The sequence below is a fragment of the Pelophylax lessonae genome, assembly GCF_965119305.1.
Source record: "Pelophylax lessonae genome assembly, chromosome: 12".
In the NCBI taxonomy this organism is placed as follows: domain Eukaryota; kingdom Metazoa; phylum Chordata; class Amphibia; order Anura; family Ranidae; genus Pelophylax; species Pelophylax lessonae.
Window position 1 is genome coordinate 114,768,106 of NC_138779.1, and position 20,510 is coordinate 114,788,615.

Here is a 20,510-nt window from a genome sequence, read left to right on the forward strand (position 1 = left end):
GATATCCAAAATACATAGACCATAGCCATTGCTATGATTATTGAATAGCTAGGGCCCTAGTGATGCCATCGCCCTTGCTAATATGCACACTTGTATAAAGTACTCGAAACCCATACTTGAGTAAAAGTACAAGTGCTCGATCAAAAAGTGACTTTAGTAGAAGTGGAAGTGCTCTATCAAAAAGTGACTTGAGTAGAAGTACTAAAGTATTCAACATTTTTTGCACTTAAGTATTGCAAGTCGTTTTTTTTTTAATTTTGCTACTCAAGTACTGAAAGTAAAAGTACCAGTAGTTTTTTAAAAAAAAATGTGCTACTCAAGTACTGAAAGTAAAAGTACAAGTACTGTGTTATGTAGTTATTAAAGAAAGAAGTCAAAAGTTTGAACATCATATTGTTTTTTATTATTTCAAATGATTAACAATCACAATTCCTTTGGCTGTAACTTTTTGTAAACAAAAACAGATAAAGTATGTCCCTCCCTTCCCCCTTTAAAGCATCCCTCCTTCTCTTTCCTGCATGTTTTTTTTCTCCACAGCTTATTGGTGCGCAAAATCATATATAAACCAATGTGATATACAACAATATATTCCAATAATGAAATAAAGAAAGAGTGTATGAAATCAAAGTCAATAAAAAAAAAAAAAAAAAATATATATATATATATATATATATATATATATATATATATATATAATGCCATAATACCATATATATGTGACAAAACAAGATGAATATATTTTCAAAGGTGCAGGAATCAAACAGGTGCTATTCCAAATAATAGGTGCAGACTCCCACCACCTTGTGGATTTCCCCCTTACCCGGCGGATGAAGGTAAGTGCACAATAATATCCAAATAGACTCTTCCAGTGAAACAAAACAGCAAAACCTGTGCTCTCAACTTCCAGTGAAAAAAGCAAAATCAGCCTCTTACCAGAAAAAAGGTCTATGTACGCTTGTGACTCTCCTTTGTTGGGGGAGGTTCTCTTTCCCCTTAACAGCAGATATGTAGAACATTTCATTTATACATACAGGAGCATTTATTTTCGTATGCGCTGATTTACACATGACATTATACACATTTTTTTGAACTTCATGAAACCTGCCATCTACTGTTCTGGCAGTGGTAATTTTTATAATTGTAACTAGTAACTATGCAGCACAAAAAAAAAATATCGGAGTAGAAGTATTGAAATCATCGAAAAAATGTAGTGAAGTAAAAGTGGAAGTAGGAGAAAAAGATTCTACTCCAGGAAAGTACAGATACCGCCTTTGGGTACTTAAGTACAGTAGTGAAGTAGTTCTACTTAGTTACTATACATCTCTGCTAATATGATTCAATTATGCTTGCTAACTGTATGCTCTAGGTATTTATTAAGTAAACAATTAAGTTATAAATCATTTTCCTAAACCCAGGTCAATAAAAGACAGCAAACATTGAAACTTGAGGAATTTCCATGGTTGAGCTTAATAGAAGCCTCAGCAAGTAAACAAAGAAGACTTTGGACAAGGACACAGTTAAAAAATAACTTGTTAACACCACAAATAATATCACCCGAGCTAGTTAGTAATCATAACTCAATAATCAGTGTAGCGCTATCAATCAAAACATACATTAAACAAACAATCTGATATATACTCAATATATTTGGTCTAAATATTAGGTCCAAAATTGTGGTGCAATAATAATCTGTGAATATACACTACAGTCCACAGTCCTGCATTCATTGTGATGATCAGTCACAGGCTTACACAAATTCCACGGTGATTTTGTTGTATGGTCACATGAAATACACCGAAGACTTTAGCTGCACCCCTGAGAGCTGCTCTCCTTGTGAGAGTTTTGTGGAGGAGATCATCATCATTTTATAATCCCAGGAAGGAGTACATGCGTTTCCGGACCTCTGTGTAACTTTGAGGCCAACACCACAAGGTAAGCAATTCGGAGTGATAAGGGAGAGGCATGCACGGCCTAAGGAGGATAACATGACTCTCTGTGATCCCTACTGAGTACTGTTCAATGAAGTTTTCTCCTCAACAAAAAGCAGGTTGTTGGAGCTGGAAACTTAGGAACAAAGAACTTTTCTTTATCATCCATTGAGCATAACAGAAATTTAGGAAATCCATTACAGGCTGGGTATACTGCCACCTAAAACAAGATGGGAAATTGATAAGTAAAAAAATTTAAAGACCGGCACTGTTAAACCCCCTACCCACCCAGCAAGTCTCAGTTTTTTGCTAGTGTCCTAGCAAGTTGAATGCTTTTGGTCCCTTATGTACAGTATATTTTTCTTTTTTTCCAGATGTTTCTTTTATTTATTGACTTTATTCAATATCCTTGATATACTGCTGATCAATTTTCCATGTTGACTTTATTCAAGAATTCCACACTTCTGATTGAACTAGTCTCTTCATAGCAGCTATCTAGATTTGCGTGGCCTCAGAAATAACTTTGTAGGGTGTATTTGGACTCTGATGAACCAAAGACCAAGGAGCTTGGCTGAAATGAGACCTTCAGCACTGGGCACCTTCTGGGTCCCGGCCATGGGCCATTTATTAAGAACAAATAGGCTGTTCATTTTTGCAAGGGAAGTTTCCTCAGAGCTTTGTTAACATAGTAAAATTTCACTTTGCATAGAATACCTAACAATGTGCGGGGGAGGGGGGGGGGGGACAGCCTTTTTGCTTGCACATCATTGAATGCTGAAAGTCAGCAGAGCTTTAGCATGGTCACTAAGCAATGGGGAAAATTCCCTGCAAAGTGCAACTTCCCTTGCAAAGTGAACCGTCTATTTGCCTTTAGTTAATCAACTCCCTAGTCTCTGAAGACTCAAATAATAAGTAAGCAGCAAGATTGGTCAGGCTAAAGCACTGGAAGCTACCTCAGAGTTGGTACCATAGATGCCATTTTAAAAATTTCCACCATCACCATCTTACTGTGGTATTAGTTAAGGCTAAGGCCTCATGCCCACTGGACCTTATAAACATGGCAGTAGCGTTAGCTGTAGAAAGCTGTAGCTGTAGAATGAGTTTTTCAGCGTTTTTTTAGCTGTTGCAATCTTTAGATTTTTTTTTAACAAAACTATACTCCCACAAAAGCTTATGACTCAAAAACACTTGCTGAATAGCCAAGTTTTTCAGCTTTTATCAGAGTTAGAGCATTTTTAAAGCTAAAAAACTTCTCTTAAAACACATTAGTTCTGTTTTTTTTTTCCTGTCAGAAAATGTCCCTGCCAAAAACGCTGATAACAGCCGATGTGTGCATGGACACATAGGATTACATGCTGTGGAGTTTACTGGCTGCAGAAAAAAACACCTGAAGCCAAAAACAGCAGCTGTAAATATGTCCAGCGGGCATGAGGCCTAACAGAACTGAGTGCTGACTAGGAGTTTCCTCTTTTTCTACCCATTCCACTTGAGAAAGCATCATCTCGGTGCTGCTCCTGCCCCTTGAAGCACCACATTGATTATCCCATCTTCAGTTCCATTTCACTGCTCATCAATCGGGACTTGTTCAACTTCAGCAGCCTGTGACCCTCATTTGCACCTGCTACTATTGTTTGTGAGCATGTGAAGCCTTTCTTACTTCAGGCCTAGTCATTTTTGGCAATGCGTTGCAAAATATCCTCTCAAAACACACACAGAGGACAGTCTCATTGTTATGGGTATATATTGGGTTACCATCATCTGAAGCATCTTTAGCTCTGTTGGAGGGGGCTGAGGCCTGTGTTCACGTGGACCTTTGTCCATCTGTGCCCACCCACTACAGCAATCTGCCTGCAGAGCTTCTAACTGTGGTCGAAAACTCTGACCATTCTGAACCTCCAACTCAAACTGTGCTTGACACCCCTGTGAGTCATCACAGTCTACCCCTAGAGAGGCTGTTTTTGTGCCACCTAAGGAAAACCCTTTCTTTCCAACCCAATTGGTCTGGTATGTGCTACCCCATATTTTTGAGGAACAATCTTCTATTGCAGACCCGGGGCCCTTTAGGGCTTCCATAGCTGTCAGGACCTTTCCGTTACACCCACTGTTATCCTCTATGGGAACTGGAAACATCCTGTTGTATGCTGAGATCCTACAGTGAATATGGAGGAGCTCTTCCCTTTAGAAAGTAAATATACTGCTCAATGGTCTTCTCCAACTGTAGATGCTCCAGTAATCCACATTAACATACTACGAAACAAGTGGATGGTGTTCACACCTTTGGGGATTTAATTTATAGGGATGAGCTCCGTGTTTGAATTCAGTATGAACTTTCTGGATGGTTGGTAGGAATTGCCCAGCTGAGAGCTTGCTAGTATAGTGTGCTCCTACAGGGCTTTACAGGGCTATCTATAGTACTATATTTAGTCCTGTATACTGCCACTGTGGTGAATTGCAGTTTGTGAGTCTAAGGGAACCAGCGTGTAAGCTCACCTATATTCACTATGATGTGAATAGTGTAAATAGTCCTTTTTTAGGACTTTTTTTTCTTTCTTTCTTTTAACAGCCTTATTGGGTTAAACACAAAAAAATGATATAAAAAGCATGGTGTTGCCATACCAGACTCTTATCCAAGCATGTATAGTGTTGAGTGAAGCACATGTCCTCAACATAGGGAGGATACCTTTTCCCCCATATTGATGAGGACAAGAGCCTCTGCCCCACAACCTTTGACCAGCTGGGAAGTCTGGTGGCAGAGGTCCCAAAAGAAAAATCCTTTGTCAAACACATTTGCCGGGTGATGAAGATCCATGTCAATGTAGCACTGCCCCCTAGAGGACTGCTGAGAATTACACTTTCTGTATTCCCCTGGGTTACCCTTAGAAACTGACAGCAGATAAACGACAATTAAAGTTTTTGGTTCAGTCAATAATCAGTCCAGGGGATATTCTTTTTGTGGTTTTATTGAGAACTTGGATAGGAGAAGGGATGAGTGGGATACTCCAACTATTAACTATTCACAGTCTTGTGGACAACTAACTGTAGGGTGCGGCAACACCTATAACACCTATAACAGCCCCTTATCTAGGATAAGGGAATCTTGGCTTTTTTTTGCAAACATGACAGAAGCAGCTGGAAATGGCCATTAATTGCAAATTTAAATAGTATTTTATTTTCCTTGTAAATGTTTTTTTTTTTTTTTTTGCTGTAGTAGGTTGTATGCATAAGCAGGTTCATGGCAACCCCCAAGCTTGTTGTTGAAAATAATTCTGCTCCCCATGCCATTTCTTTGACAATTCCTTGCCTAGAAAACTGCCATTACTGATTTCTACAATTTGGCTGCCATTCATTTCAATGGGGTTTGAGTTTGGCATCCAAACCTCAGTAAAGTTCGCTGAACATACCCTGAACCAAACTTGGGTACTTTTGGGTCATCACTGTTCAGGGACAGACAGTTGGATTCCCTACTTACTGTAGATCCCAGTTTGATGTAGCTGAGCTGTGTATACGCTGATTTTATTTCCTAAACTGTATCTTGTTTCATAGAACATTTGGAGCAATTGTCTGCTGCCATTACTTTCAACGGTGGTGGTTTGATACAAGTATCTCTGCATAGTACTGATTTTCTTGCATAGTACTGATATTCATATGCATGTATAGGGCACTTTGGGACGTGCCTGGGATGCCAAAATAATGCCCGAGAAACGTACGACTCAGATATTCACCTTTTATTGCCTCTAGTGTAGTGTACTTCTATCTCAATGAGGACGGTCAGTGGAAAGGGTGGAATACCCCCTTCTTCATTTACCACAGTAGTAGTAGCTCAAAGGCAGTCCTAGTTTCCTTCATTCTCTAGCTGTAGAAGCCACAGGTGCTCTAACTCCTCTGCTGCTCTTCTATATGATTGTACACCACAAATTATTTAGGTTGGGGAATTTGTTAATTCATCTGGATCCTTGGGCAATGTAAATGATTGAAAAAACTGCGCTAACCTCTGGTGATAGAGGGCTATAAAACCCTACTGCATATATACTGTGACAAAAAACTGTGTTACGGTATTACTACCTTGTACCCATATAAATCATATATATTGAATAGTGAAAATGTCACAAAAAACAATTGCTGATAAAACTTATATATATAAAGCAGCAAAAATGTCACCATCAGTGATTAAAATGCAAGTATAAATCAACATTACTATCTGGGTAAATGGATGGCATCCATAAAGTGCAATATAGGTGCTGACAATTATTCATATACTAATCCATAAAAATTATAAATGTCATTCATAAAGTGCAATATATATTTACAAAGAAAAAAACAGAAATTGTATATAGTCTGTGATAAAAAAAGTGCTTGAGGAAAGAAAGTGCAAATAGTGCAATAACAGTCCTTTCAGTGCAAATTTTGATAGGTGCAGATGAAAGTGCTTATGCTGGTACAGTAGTGGTGTGACCCTCCACTTCACCTCGAGTGCCGAATGGTAAGATGGCTCACTTACCAGATCCCATGGATTCCTGTTGGCATACTCCAGCAGAAATCAATATAGGCTTGATCTCATATGCTCCTGGTCCTTGCTTGTATATGGGGGTCCTCTGGTTACGCCTTTTGGCTCAGGGTATAAAAGAAAAAAGGCTCCTCGTCGTGTAGACGGTTAAAAAATCCTTTTATTTAAAACTTCTTACAAGAAAAAACACTGCAAAGCCACTGCAATAAAGCTCACTTGTAATAAAAATAGTGTATATACTGGTGCCCTTACCAGTGTTGGGGGTAACTAGTTACAAAGTAACTGATTACAGTAACTACATTACTTTTGTTGGTAACTAAGTAACGTAACTAGTTACAATACTAATATTGGTAACTACACTACTTTACTAGGCTATAGGAGGTAACCAGGGCCAGATTAACGTAGGGGCTATTGGAGCTGCAGCTCCAGGCCCCTACCTTTTATATAGGCCCCGGGTTGGCCATATTCACTGTTACCGCTCTTCTGTCACTTGTAAACACAGAAGTCTGGCTTCTATGCTCGTTTCCCCAGGCAGCACCCTCAGAACCTCCCCACACAGCGCGAAGGCCGGACAAGGAGGGACAGTTGCCGATGCATGGATGTGTTTATGGGCTTCAGAGACAGCATCCCATGTTGAATTAGGCATGCATGGCTGCACCCTTCCTCCTCTGGGTGCATGCCAAGGCACTGCCCTTAAGGCTAGAGGGTTGGTGAAATTCTCGCGCTGTCTTCTCTAATTGTTGTCTACAAAATAGGCACCTTTAATGCTGCAGGTACTAAAATTGGTAACCTACACAATAAAGATAAATAAAGTTGGGGGGAGTACCGCGCTTTAAAAGTGCTTTAAATAACATAAATAAAATATATATATATGTAAATAAGTGCCAAAGTGCTTCTTAAATAATATTAAAATTGATGTGTCTTAATGTATACAATAATACAATCCGATATAATTTATACAGTAAATATAATAGGTGATGAAATATTCATAAAAAAATATATAAATCTTATTGAAACCAACTATATCAATCCATTATACAGTGAAAAATTTATATAAAATTAAGATCGGTGACTTATTTAAATATAAAAAGTGCTCTAAATAAGTGATAACCAATAAAGTGCTAAAGTGTCCTTTTAAAATTATTTTTATAAATATATAATGTGATGAACACAATCTTCTTAATCCAAATTTCACATGCAGGTGCTTCGTGCGGTGCCCACTAGGTGTCCTAAGCGCTCACCTCACTGCTCCTTTAAAAGAGCCTTATGTTGTATTCCCCAGTATGCTGTTCCTTCCTCCTTATTGGCATATATGTACCATTATAAATCCTTGATTATATCTCCCTTGTAAATGCAGCTATCTTCCAGGGGATATAAGCGGTTCTTTGTATCTCCAAAAAAATCAAATTGGGCCCAACATAGTGAAGTACGTCCCATAAATTTTATTTAAAAAAAGATAGAGTAACACTCACATTGCTTTTCGTCTTGTTTCAAGCATAACATACAATCCTTTGCCGATACGTCACTTCCGGTTTAGCTATCCTACGCGTTACGCTGCGTCATCACGCAGCTTCTTCCAGGGAAACAAGACGAAAAGCAATGTGAGTGTTACTCTATCTTTTTTTAAATAAAATTTATGGGACGTACTTCACTATGTTGGGCCCAATTTGATTTTTTTGGAGATACAAAGAACCGCTTATATCCCCTGGAAGATAGCTGCATTTACAAGGGAGATATAATCAAGGATTTATAATGGTACATATATGCCAATAAGGAGGAAGGAACAGCATACTGGGAAATACAACATAAGGCTCTTTTAAAGGAGCAGTGAGGTGAGCGCTTAGGACACCTAGTGGGCACCGCACGAAGCACCTGCATGTGAAATTTGGATTAAGAAGATTGTGTTCATCACATTATATATTTATAAAAATAATTTTAAAAGGACACTTTAGCACTTTATTGGTTATCACTTATTTAGAGCACTTTTTATATTTAAATAAGTCACCGATCTTAATTTTATATAAATTTTTCACTGTATAATGGATTGATATAGTTGGTTTCAATAAGATTTATATATTTTTTTATGAATATTTCATCACCTATTATATTTACTGTATAAATTATATCGGATTGTATTATTGTATACATTAAGACACATCAATTTTAATATTATTTAAGAAGCACTTTGGCACTTATTTACATATATATATATTTTATTTATGTTATTTAAAGCACTTTTAAAGCGCGGTACTCCCCCCAACTTTATTTACTGCCCTTAAGGCCCTTCAAAATCCTCAGCACCAAGCCCATGATGCTCTTAATCCGGCCCTGGAGGTAACTACACCTACACTACTTTACTAGGCTATAGGAACGCACTTTCCTGCGTTACCCAAGCCGTGCGATACAATCGTTATTTCGAAGAATAGAGAGGGATGAAGTTTATTACTTTTTGTTGCACTTTATGTTTATTCTGTTTTTTTTCAGGTTTTGTTCTCATGTTTCCCAAAGCCTGTGTTTATACAATAAACTCTATGCAGAAAGAGTGTCATGTATCTTCTTCTACACGGTCAATTAAGAAAGAGGAAAGTAAAGTAAAAAGTAGTGAAGTTACTTTTCAAATGCAGTAACTAGTAAAGTAATCTCGTTACAATTTACAGAAGTAACTAGTAACTAGTTACATTTTTTCAGTAACTACTGCAACACTGGCCCTTACAGACCTTTCCAGCCTCGTGGCTGCTCTCCAAAGTCTGTGTGTGAGACTCGCGCCGTACCCGCCGTATCCGCCGTACCCGGAAGTGGGGACTTGGCGTGCGGTTCACCGAAGGGCACAGAACGAGGCAGCGTGCGTTACAGCGTATATACAATTTCTGTTTTTTTCTTTGTAAATATATATTGCACTTTATGAATGAGATTTATAATTTTTATGGATTAGTATATGAATAATTGTCAGCACCTATATTGCACTTTATGGATGCCATCCATTTACCCAGACAATATTGTTAATTTATACTTGCACTTTAATCACTGATGGTGACATTTTGGCTGCTTTATATATATATATATATATATAAGTTTTATCAGCAATTGTTTTTTGTGACATTTTCACTATTCAATATATATGATTTATATGAGTACAAGGTAGTAATACCATAACACAGTTTTTTGTCACAGTATATATGCAGTAGGGTTTTATAGCCCTCTATCACCAGAGGTTAGCGCAGTTTTTTAAATCATTTACTTTTTCTAACTATATATATAGTTTGAACTTGCGGCTTTCCATTCCATACATAATATCCCAGAGGCGCAAGTGATATTATACTTACACCTTGGGCAATGTACTTTCCCAGCATTTGGGCACTCCAGTTGTCCCTCATCACTCTTCTGATAAGGCTATTTTTAAGGTTGTATCTGCCCAGTCTTGCTACTTCCCTTTGTTGCAACTTTCCTTCAAGAATAATTCCTTCTTAATGGGGAGATTCCTGTGGGTTCTGTTCATATTGTTTTCAAATCATTCGTACCACTGGGAACTCTCTTGCTCCCCATAGTTTACATGAAACAATTCTTACGTGCTGATAAAGATTGGTCTAGTTTCTCTTGCTGATATGGATTTGGCCATTCAACATGTAGCACAGTTCCTGTAGGGCTTGCTGTGTGATGATTTCTTGGGCCTCCTCTGATTACCTGCAGACAGTCACTTAGGGATAGTTCACTCATCCATCCTTACTCCCAGTTGCTCGTTACTCAACAAACAGGTCAGGGGATTTGGTTTTATACTTATTGTGGAACTTGTATGGGAGAAGGAAATAGTGGGATACTCCAACTTGAACTATTCACAGTTGTTAAGGACAACTCTCACTTGGCCTCACCAGGTTACTTGTGGAAGCAGCAACTTACCGACCAGCCTGCGACCAACCAAATTGACCTGTCCAAAGTTATGCCTTAAAAACAGGGGTTTAGCTGCACACATTTGCAAATACATGCACGTCTCTCAAACTGATTACTGCTGCTGGATGTTACTCCTGTAGACTTCACATACAGATCTTTAAGTATCCTGATGATATCTTTGATTTTTTTAAAGCTAAGGAAGTTTTGATTAAACGCACACTTGCGTGGTCTCCTTTCAATATGCCTTTGATTCATCCTTACCTGCCAAAAAGGTTGCTACTTCTCCTTACAGAAATTGTGGGATATCTAGGGATTTGCTTATCATGATCTTTCCTTCTCTTGGGAGCTCTAATCCACCATCAAAAAAACAATAAATCAACTTATGCACGCCCATATAAATAGTAAAAATAATGAATACGCTTAAAGTGACAGCCAGCTGACACTACAAGTGATAAAACCCCACCTTGTATCAAAAAGAAAAAAAAAAAAAAGGAATAAAATAGTGAAGCTCTACCAATATACACGTCAAAGGGGCTGAACTTACTGAAAATGACATAATCACGCTAGCATGAGGTCTAGTGAGCGGTGAGCTGGTCAGCTGTATTGAGGCAGTCTTTAGATCGAGCCCAGTGAGTAATGAGCCAGTCATCCATATACATGTGGCTGTACTGAGGCAGTCTTTAGATGTCCTTTTCTATGTAAGTGTTTTTATTCCTGATTTTTTTAAAAATAAATCCATCAGTGAGCACTATGAAAGGTTTTTATTTTAGTATGTACCATATGTGCTGATGAAAATTGTTTATGCGCTGTCTGCCATTGAGATACATGTGGAGGTGACCATATCAACATTATCATCCCACAAGGGAATACATGCCTTTTTTACCTCATGTTAGCAATGGGAACACTGCTAAAAGGTGAGCAGTTTGGACTGTCATGAGGGAAGAGTGCGCTTTTTGAAAACTGAATCACCACAGGAGGAATGTGTTATCACATTTTGTACTTTTGATTGGAATTGTTTATTAATCTATGGGCATACACTTTTTTGTAATAATCGCCACTATTTTACTGCTACTTTGTACTTTCACATCTTATATTGATTGCACCTTTATGTACAATTGTTTACCACTAAGTGTTTGCACTTTATTTATTTATATACAGACTTGTATAAAGTACTCAAAATTTCTACTTGAGTAAAAGTACAAGTACTCGATCAAAAAGTTACTTAAGTAGAAGTGGAAGTGCTCACAGAAAAAGTTACTTAAGTGGAAGTACAAAAGTATTCAACATTTTTTTTACTTAAGTATTGCAAGTAGTTTTTTCAAAAAAATTGCTACTTAAGTAGTAAAAGTAAAAAGTACCAGTAGTTTTGAAAAAAAAATTCTACTCAAGTACTGAAAGTAGAAGTAGAAGTACTGTGTTATGTAGTTATTAAAGAAAGAAGTCAAAAGTTTGAACATAATATTTGTTTTTATTACTTCAAATGATTTATTCAAATGATTAACCTAAAGGACAATCACAATTCCTTAGGCTGTAACTTTTTATAAACAAAAACAGATAAAGTCCCTCCCTTCCCCTTTTAAAGCATCCCTCCTTCTCTTCCCTGCCTGTTTTTTTTTTCTCCACAGCTTATTGGTGCACAAAATCATATATAAACCAATGTGATATACAACAATATATTCCAATAATGAAATAAAGGAAGAGTGTATGAAATCTAAGTCAATAAAAAGTTCAAAATATTGTGAATCTTCAAATATATATATATCATATTCATATGTGACAAAAGATGAATATAATTTCATATCTGCTGTTAATGGGAAAGAAAGAAGTGAACCTCCCAACCAGGGCCGGCCTTAGGTGTTCAAGCGGCCTGTGCGAGCTGATCCTGTGGCGCCCCCACCAGCGCCCTGCACATTTTTTCTTGCACTTCATTTGACTTTTCTTTTTTATGATCACTACAAACTTGGCCCCCCTTACATTAGAGACCCCCCTTACATCAGAGACCACCCAACGGAGCCCCCCTTACAACAGAAACCCCCCAACGGAGCCCCCTTACAACAGAGAGTTCAGAAACCCCCCATAGAGGCCCCACTTACATCAGAGACCCCCCACACAGATCACCCTTACAGCAGAGACCCCCCAGCCCACACAAAGAGCCCCCTTTACATCAGAGACCCCAACACAGAGCCCCCTTACATCAGAGACCATCCCCACACAAAGCCCCTTACTTTAGAGACCCCTCACACAAAGCCCCCCTTACATCAGAGACCCCAATACAGAACCCCCTTACATCAGAGACCATCCCCACAGAGCCACCCTTACATCAGAGCCCCCCATAGAGCCCCCCACAGAGCTCCCCTTACATCAGAGCCCCTCCACACAGAGCTCCCCTTACATCAGAGCCCCCCACATCAGAGCCCTCCCACACAGAGTCCCCCTTACATCAGAGACCCTCCACACAGAGCCCCCTTACAGAGACCCCCACACATCAGGGACCCCAACACAGAGCCCCCTTACATCAGAGACCATGCCCACACAAAGCCCCCTTACTTTAGAGACCCCTCACACAAAGCCCCCCTTACATCAGAGACCCCAATACAGAGCCCCCTTACATCAGAGACCATCCCCACAGAGCCACCCTTACATCAGAGCCCCCCATAGAGCCCCCCACAGAGCTCCCCTTACATCAGAGCCCCTCCACACAGAGCTCCCCTTACATCAGAGCCCCCCACATCAGAGCCCTCCCACACAGAGTCCCCCTTACATCAGAGACCCTCCACACAGAGCCCCCTTACAGAGACCCCCACACATCAGGGACCCCAACACAGAGCCCCCTTACATCAGAGACCATGCCCACACAAAGCCCCCTTACTTTAGAGACCCCTCACATAAAGCCCCCCTTACATCAGAGACCCCAATACAGAGCCCCCTTACATCAGAGACCATCCCCACAGAGCCACCCTTACATCAGAGCCCCCCACAGAGCTCCCCTTACATCAGAGCCCCCCACATCAGAACTCTACCACACAGAGTCCCCCTTACATCAGAGACCCCCCACACAGAGCCCCCTTACATCAGAGACCCCCACACATCAGAGACCCCCACACAGAGCCTCCTTACATCAGAGACCCCCACACAGAGCCCCCTTACACCAGAGACCCCAGGCCCCCACACAGAGCCCCCTTACATCAAAGACCCCCCACACAGCGCCCCCTTACATCAGAGACCCCCCACACAAAGCCCCCTTTACATCAGAGACCCCCCACATCAGAGACCCACCACACAGAGCCCCCTTACATCAGAGACCCCCACACATCAGAGACCCCCCACACAAAGCCCCCTTTACATCAGAGACCCCCCACACAGAGCCCCCCTTACATCAGAGACCCCCCACACAGAGCCCCCTTACATCAGAGACCCCCCACACCAAAGACCCCCCCACACAAAGCCCCCTTTACATCCGAGACCCCCACACAGAGCCCCCCCTTACATTTGATGCAGGAGAGAGTTTACTTACCTTAGTATGGAGGCTTACCACGAGAAGGGGCGGGAGGAGGAGGAGGAGGAGAAGGGGCGGGAGGAGGGGGAGCCGACGATCTCTCCTCTGGCGTCCCTGGCCTGGAGAGGAGGGGATCTGTCAGTGGCGGGCACTCAGCCCTGCAGCTATAGAAGACACAGGCACAGCCGCACAGTGGAAGGTAAGCGGCGGTCGTGGCCTGTGTTAACTCTCTCCATGCCGCGGTCGCCGCTTACCTCCCACTGTGCTGCCTGATCATGTACGAGCTGCGATGGCCGCACGGCGCCCCTTTTGCCCATGGCGCCCTGTGCGGCCGCACAGCTCGCACACCCCAAAGGCCGGCCCTGCTCCCAACCAAGGAGAGTCACAAGCGTACATAGACATTTTTTCTGGTAAGAGGCTGATTTTGTTTTTTTCACTGAAAGTTAAGAGCACAGGTTTTGCAATTTTGTTTCACTGGATCTATTTTGGATATTATTTTGCACTTACCTTCATCTGCCGGGTAAGGGGGAAATCCACAAGGTGGTGGGAGTCTGCACCTATTTGGAATAGGTCCTGTTTGATTCCTGCACCTTTGAAAATATATTCATCTTGTTTTGTCACATATTTCAAGATTCACAATATTTTGGACTTTCATTTCATACATTATTGGAATATATTGTATATTGCTTTATATACGATTTAGTGCACCATATATTTAATTTATCACAGATTCATTTATTTTTGTCCTGGTTGCAGCTTTTTTACATATCAGCATCAGCAGCCAGCAGCGCACCCTTAATATTCACATTTATTTCTCCACAGCTTATTCCCTGCAGTGTGCATAAAGCAGTCATTTTTGGAAGTTACGCATTTTCTTTTCATCCTCAACTTGTTAGGGCAACTAAAAGATCTCAAAGGCCAGTAGGCCACATTCAAGTATTTCTTATGCAACAACAAAAGTGATTAGAGCAAAACATTGAGCTTAAACAAAAGCAGATCAAATATGCCCCTTTAAAGCATCCCTACCCTCTCTTCCCTGCTTGTGTTTTTTTTCTCCACAGCTTATTCCCTTCTTAAATATATTTATATGACTGCTTAATGCATACCAGTTTAAGTTAGAAATCTTTGGTTTATCCTCAAAAGTAGTTGGTTTTCAAAATTGGAACTAGTCAGTCTCGCTCTTCTAGGGCTAAAGACTAATCCTGCAATACTAAAAAGCCTCTCGCAGGCTGCTGATGCTGGAAGAGGTGTGTTTAACTTAACAGACAACTTGCACACAGCTGGAAAAGACTTGAGCAAGTCCATGTTATCTGCTGAACATGACAAGTACGCATCTAGCTGTTTGGCACTGTCTTGTGCCTTCGAACCCTGCATGCCAGAAAAGAAGTCGTCTTCATCAGATGAGCTGGACCTGTTGACCTCTGTACAGTGCAACGAGGGGTCTTCAATACTTCGTTTGATATATTCCATTCCTGAAATATAAGAGTGTGTTAGCTTAGCTAGCTGTTCATTTTATTCAATTGTATATGGTAGAAAATTAGACTATTAGTCAAAATAATGAAATCAAAGTGCTGACAACAAAGCATCTCAACTTGTCTGCATCAAGTGGTCTACTCTTCGCGCACTCCTCCTCATGAATGAGATGCATGGTTGGTTGTATGAAGTTAGGCCTAAGGGGTTTTGCAAGTAATTGCAGAGAAGTACTAAAGCAGAATACATGAAGGATCTTTGGTTATGGGGTTTCTTGCTTAAGTTTGATTTATATAGAATTATTGTGGAACTTATACAATAATAAGAGTTTCAACCCATGAAAGTAAACACAGATTTGACATGATGACATTGTCGGTAGATGATTTTAATGGAAATAATAGTGGCGACTTTATAATTCAAATAATTCCCTTAAACAAAAAGCCTTTTGCAGCATTTACAGCCTGGTGGCAGACCTTAGACAGGAAGGCTTGGCTGCCAGTGCCATGATACTGCTATACTAAAGAGGAAGTCTCCCATACTACCACATCATTTCTCACTCTAACATCATAATGCCCTGGTATGTTTGCAATATCTTCTATGCAGGACAAGCTCATGTGTGTTTGTTTTCATATAAAAAAAAAAAAATTAAAAGTAATCCCGCAATATTTGAGCTGTACTGCTGTATGGTATGTGAATTTGTGATTGCACAAAAAATACACAATAATTCACCCATACTACACTATATATCTTACCCATTTTGATAGTCTCATCCTCCTGTGTCCAATTTGTCCTGAATTTTGGAAGCAGAATAGCAGCGGCCACCGGCTCTGGGTCTTCCATCATAGGGCCAAAGCGATTCTGAATGCCCACCTGCAAGGCATCCACAAGCGGCTTGCAATACTTCAGAGGCATCTGGATCCTGTTCAGCTTGATTTTCAGGAGCTTGACGGTTGGGAGCAGCCACCCCATCTGGACATTGGTTTTAGCTTGCAAAATGTTAGTTGCTTGGGCGACTGGAGACATGACAGCAGAATACTCAGACAAGAATGCGAGTTCAGCTGGATTAAACCTATGAAGAAGACAAGAACATATAAACAATAAGAAACAAAAAACAGCATTGCTACATGATTGGATGTGGTGATTATCATGCAATGAATTTGCTACATCGTTCAATGTTAACCATTCAATTAAATGTTGTACAAGTAGACATTATGGACCAGAATTGAGTTTGAACAGAAAGAGTACCATAAACCATTTTTAAACTTACATTGGAACCTTCAAATCTGTGCAGAAAACTCTCATTGTTGCCTCTCCCTTTTCTTTCACTATCCTGAGCAGTCTCTCCACAGCCATGAAGACAGAGTTCCACCTTGTTGCATTTGGTCGCACGAACTGGAGGGAGCAAGCATCTTCCACAATTTCAGCTGCTGTTGAGGATCTTGAACACTTATTCCAAAGTGCATTGCACTTGGCAAATGTTGAGTAGTATAATTTCTTGTACGCCTCATTGGACACTGCTTTGCTGGCATCGGCAGTGGCTATTAGGTTAAGAATGTGGCATGCACACCGCTGGTGCTTCGGGAGCTGGAACTCAAAACCATCATCCTCATCCAAAAGTGAAGATACATCGACAAACTCGACCTCCTCCTCATCTTTGTCTGCTTCTTCCTCCTCCTCCTCCTCCACCTCAACTAGAGCACCAGCATTTCCATCTTCACCGAAGAGTTTGAAGGCTTTAATGAAGTTGGAGCCATTGTCCGTGGTTGTTCTGACTATCTTCCCTCGAATGTCATACTCAGCATGGATATCATTAAGTGCATTTGCCAGAAGGTCGAAAGTGTGAGAGCCTCTTAATCTTTTACAGGCCAGGGCCACTGAGCACCTTTTTAAACTTTCCGGGTCCAGCCAGTGAGCTGTGACCCCAATGAAACTACGCCGCCTGGCTGACCAGCAGTCAGTGGTTGTCGCGATGTGGTCAACAGTTTGCATGGCCTCAATAATCTTGATCTTCATCTGTTTGGCAGCATCATCAATCATAGATGTGAGTGTGATTCTTGTCATTATTTTGGTATTTGGTACCAGGTCTAACACAAAATCGCGGAAAGCTGCTTGCTCTACAATGTTGAAAGGCTGAAGTCCTCGGACAACATACTTCATGATTGCCTTGTCAATGGATCTCTGAGGCATTGTGCTCCAGCTACCCATTAATGTCGGCTGCTTGATGGAAGGGGAGGGAATCACAGTCTTCTTCTTTCGCTTTGCAGATGTGAGTTCCTCGTATCTATTCAAGTGGCAGTCATGCTTGCTCTGAAAAGAGACCAAAAAATATATTGTTTTACCTTCACAGAATTATAAAGTTTTACGTGACTGAGCAACATAGCTAGGTGAGTGTATAACCCACACTATTAATAAAAAGCAAAAATAATTCAATTAAAGTCAGTTATACTTATCCACCATAATTCTATATACAAAAAACTAAGCAAGAAACCCCCATAAGCAAAGATCCTTCATGGATTCTGCTTTAGTACTTCTCTGCATTCTTGCTGCAAAACCCTGTAGGCCTAACACTTGATACAACAAGCATGGTTCATGATGAGAAACATGAGTGCGCGAAGAAGACCACTTGAGATGCATGCAGAGCAGACAATTTGAGATGCTTTGTTTGTTGTCAGTCAGCACTCAGCACTTTGATTTCATCACCAAAAGTTTATTTTGACTAATAGTCTAATTTTCTACCATATAATTGAATAAAATTAACAGCTAGCCAACTTACTTTGCACTTTTTTTCCTGTTTTCACCTCACTCCAGTCTAAACTAGGCTAAAATATTTTTTAGGGAATTTTTCTACACATTGTCATATATAATTTTATATATAATTTTATAAATAACCTGAAATTACTGCAGTACACCAAGTTAAATCCTAGTACTAATTGGGGTGTCATAATGACAAATACCCAATAAAGAAGTACCTAGGTCCTAAAATCAATTGTAGAAAGGAAAAGGGAGGAGGAGGCATGAGGACTTTCTGGGTACACTAAGGCTACATTATGTTAAAAAATCATATAAGTTTATTTGGTCACTCTCACTCACAACAATATATTAAGAAAGTTCAGAAAGAGTAAGTAAGACACAAACAAGGTGTCTAAAAACAACACATATGAAGGAATACTCTCATGATACCACAAGGACACAGTGCCTAATGTGTAGATTTCTTGCCCAACATGTTTTGCGGTATCTTGTCCACTTCGTATAGGGGTCTTATGTTAACAGAGAGTTCCTAAACATCTAAAGAGAGAGCTAGTTGCATAATGCATTCAAATAAATCTATCAAAGAAATAGATAAGTTAGAGAAAAATAATATAACAACAATATATCAAAAAGCCACTCACCAAAAGAAGGTCAGGCATCAAGCATGCATAGCACTGCTATGCTTGACGCCTTTACATTACCTCTCTGACCTTCTTTTGGTCAGTGGCTTTTTGATTTGTTCTTATATTATTTTTCTAACTTATCTATTTCTTTGATAGATAGATTTATTTATAGCAGCAATAACATGACATCATTTATACATACATAGCTGGTGATGACATTCCTGCGAAGGAAGGTGGCCCCACGACGACGACTTAGCCAAGAAGATGGTCCAGGCCGGGAAGGAGGGGGAGGCAACCACCAAAACTGAGCGGAAACGCCTCCTAGACGGACATGGGAGTCCTATGTTGGAGTAAGAAATGGACAAATGGCAGTCAGAAAGTAACTAAGCATATTGGAAAAGTGTTACTAAATATGCATTTAATCGATTCAAAACATATATATTAAAATGTGCAGTGCTGCACAGTCTGCACTCTGCAGACATCAAACAATTGTAAAATTAAAAGGGAATAAGGGATATAAGGACCAGGACCAGGAGAGAGAGAACTTTCCTCCATATTGTAAAAATAAATAGAAAGATATGTTCATCATGATCATTATGTTTGCCTCGCATCCCTTGCTAAACAAAAGCAGGTGCAAGCAGAAAAATATATGTATATATATATTATTTTTACACACACAGTAAAAAAGTACTGTTATATAATAATATCAGCAGACAGTCCAGTCAGCAGCACTCAGTCAGACTCAGGCTCAGCACACTGCAGACAAAGAGACTCACCAGGGCAGGGAAGGAAGGAGGGATGGTAAAGAGAGCCAAAGAGAGGTGCCTCAAAAAAAAAACTGGTCAATTAGAAAAGGAAGACCAGCAGCAGGTCACAAACAGAAAAACACACACTGTGGAAGCCACGGACGGCCCGGACGGGACCACATGGTCAGACTACCATGCTGGGCTCACTGCAAAGAAAAGAGAGTCATATAAAAGTTAATTAAATGAGCCACAAGAAAGAGAGTGCCTGACATCATGATAGATAGGATAGCAAGAGTGTGGACCCCGTCACACCGAATGCATTTTTTACCAAGTAGTTTAACCTCCTCCGTCCCGTCCTGGGCCGTCCGTGGAGCCTGCTGTGCTAATGTCTGTGTAGTCGTGACCGAGGCTGGCTGACAGGCATCTGCCGACATTTTATAGGACTCCGAGTCCTGTCCGGCCGCTCACGCCCATCGGCGTGTGACGCGGCCGGACCCGGACCCATAATGCGCATGCGCAGATGGCTAGCGCAGCTGACTGTCTGTACGATGGCAGGCGGGGAGGCAGATGATGGACATCTCCACACCCCCCGCCCAGCCAATCAGCACCCGGAAATTCGGAATGGAGAGCCATTCCGGCCGGGTTATTATGGTTATGGGCGCATCTGACCAGTCACACTCACCAGCGCTGCGTAACGTAACCATATAGCAGCCATGATGGAAAGGGGAAACAAGACACAAGACAGTACTTAACTTAATAACTAGTTACTTAACATATATTTTTCTGCTTGCACTTGTTTTGTTTAACAAGGGATGATCAACTGCAAATAGAGGCAAATGAATTGAATATGAATATATATCATGAACATATCTTTCTATTTTGGAGGAAAGTTCTCTTTCTCTCCTGGTCCTGGACTGGTCCTATGATCCCTTAACATTACAAGTTTGATACACTTTAATATAGGTGTTTTAATTATTAAATCATTAAATGCAACACATTTCCAATATTATGCTTTAGTTACTGTACCATCCATTTCAGTCCAACATACATAGGACCATCAAGCTATAATGATGACAGTATAAATAAAATAAATGATGTTATGCTATGCTT

At 40.4% G+C, this 20,510-nt stretch overlaps 1 protein-coding gene across 1 annotated transcript in view; it reads left to right on the top strand.

The window, feature by feature from the left end:
- LOC309567750 (sulfotransferase 2B1-like) overlaps window positions 1-20,510 on the top strand; it is a 98,738-nt gene that overhangs the window by 35,520 nt on the left and 42,708 nt on the right. The window lies entirely within an intron of this gene.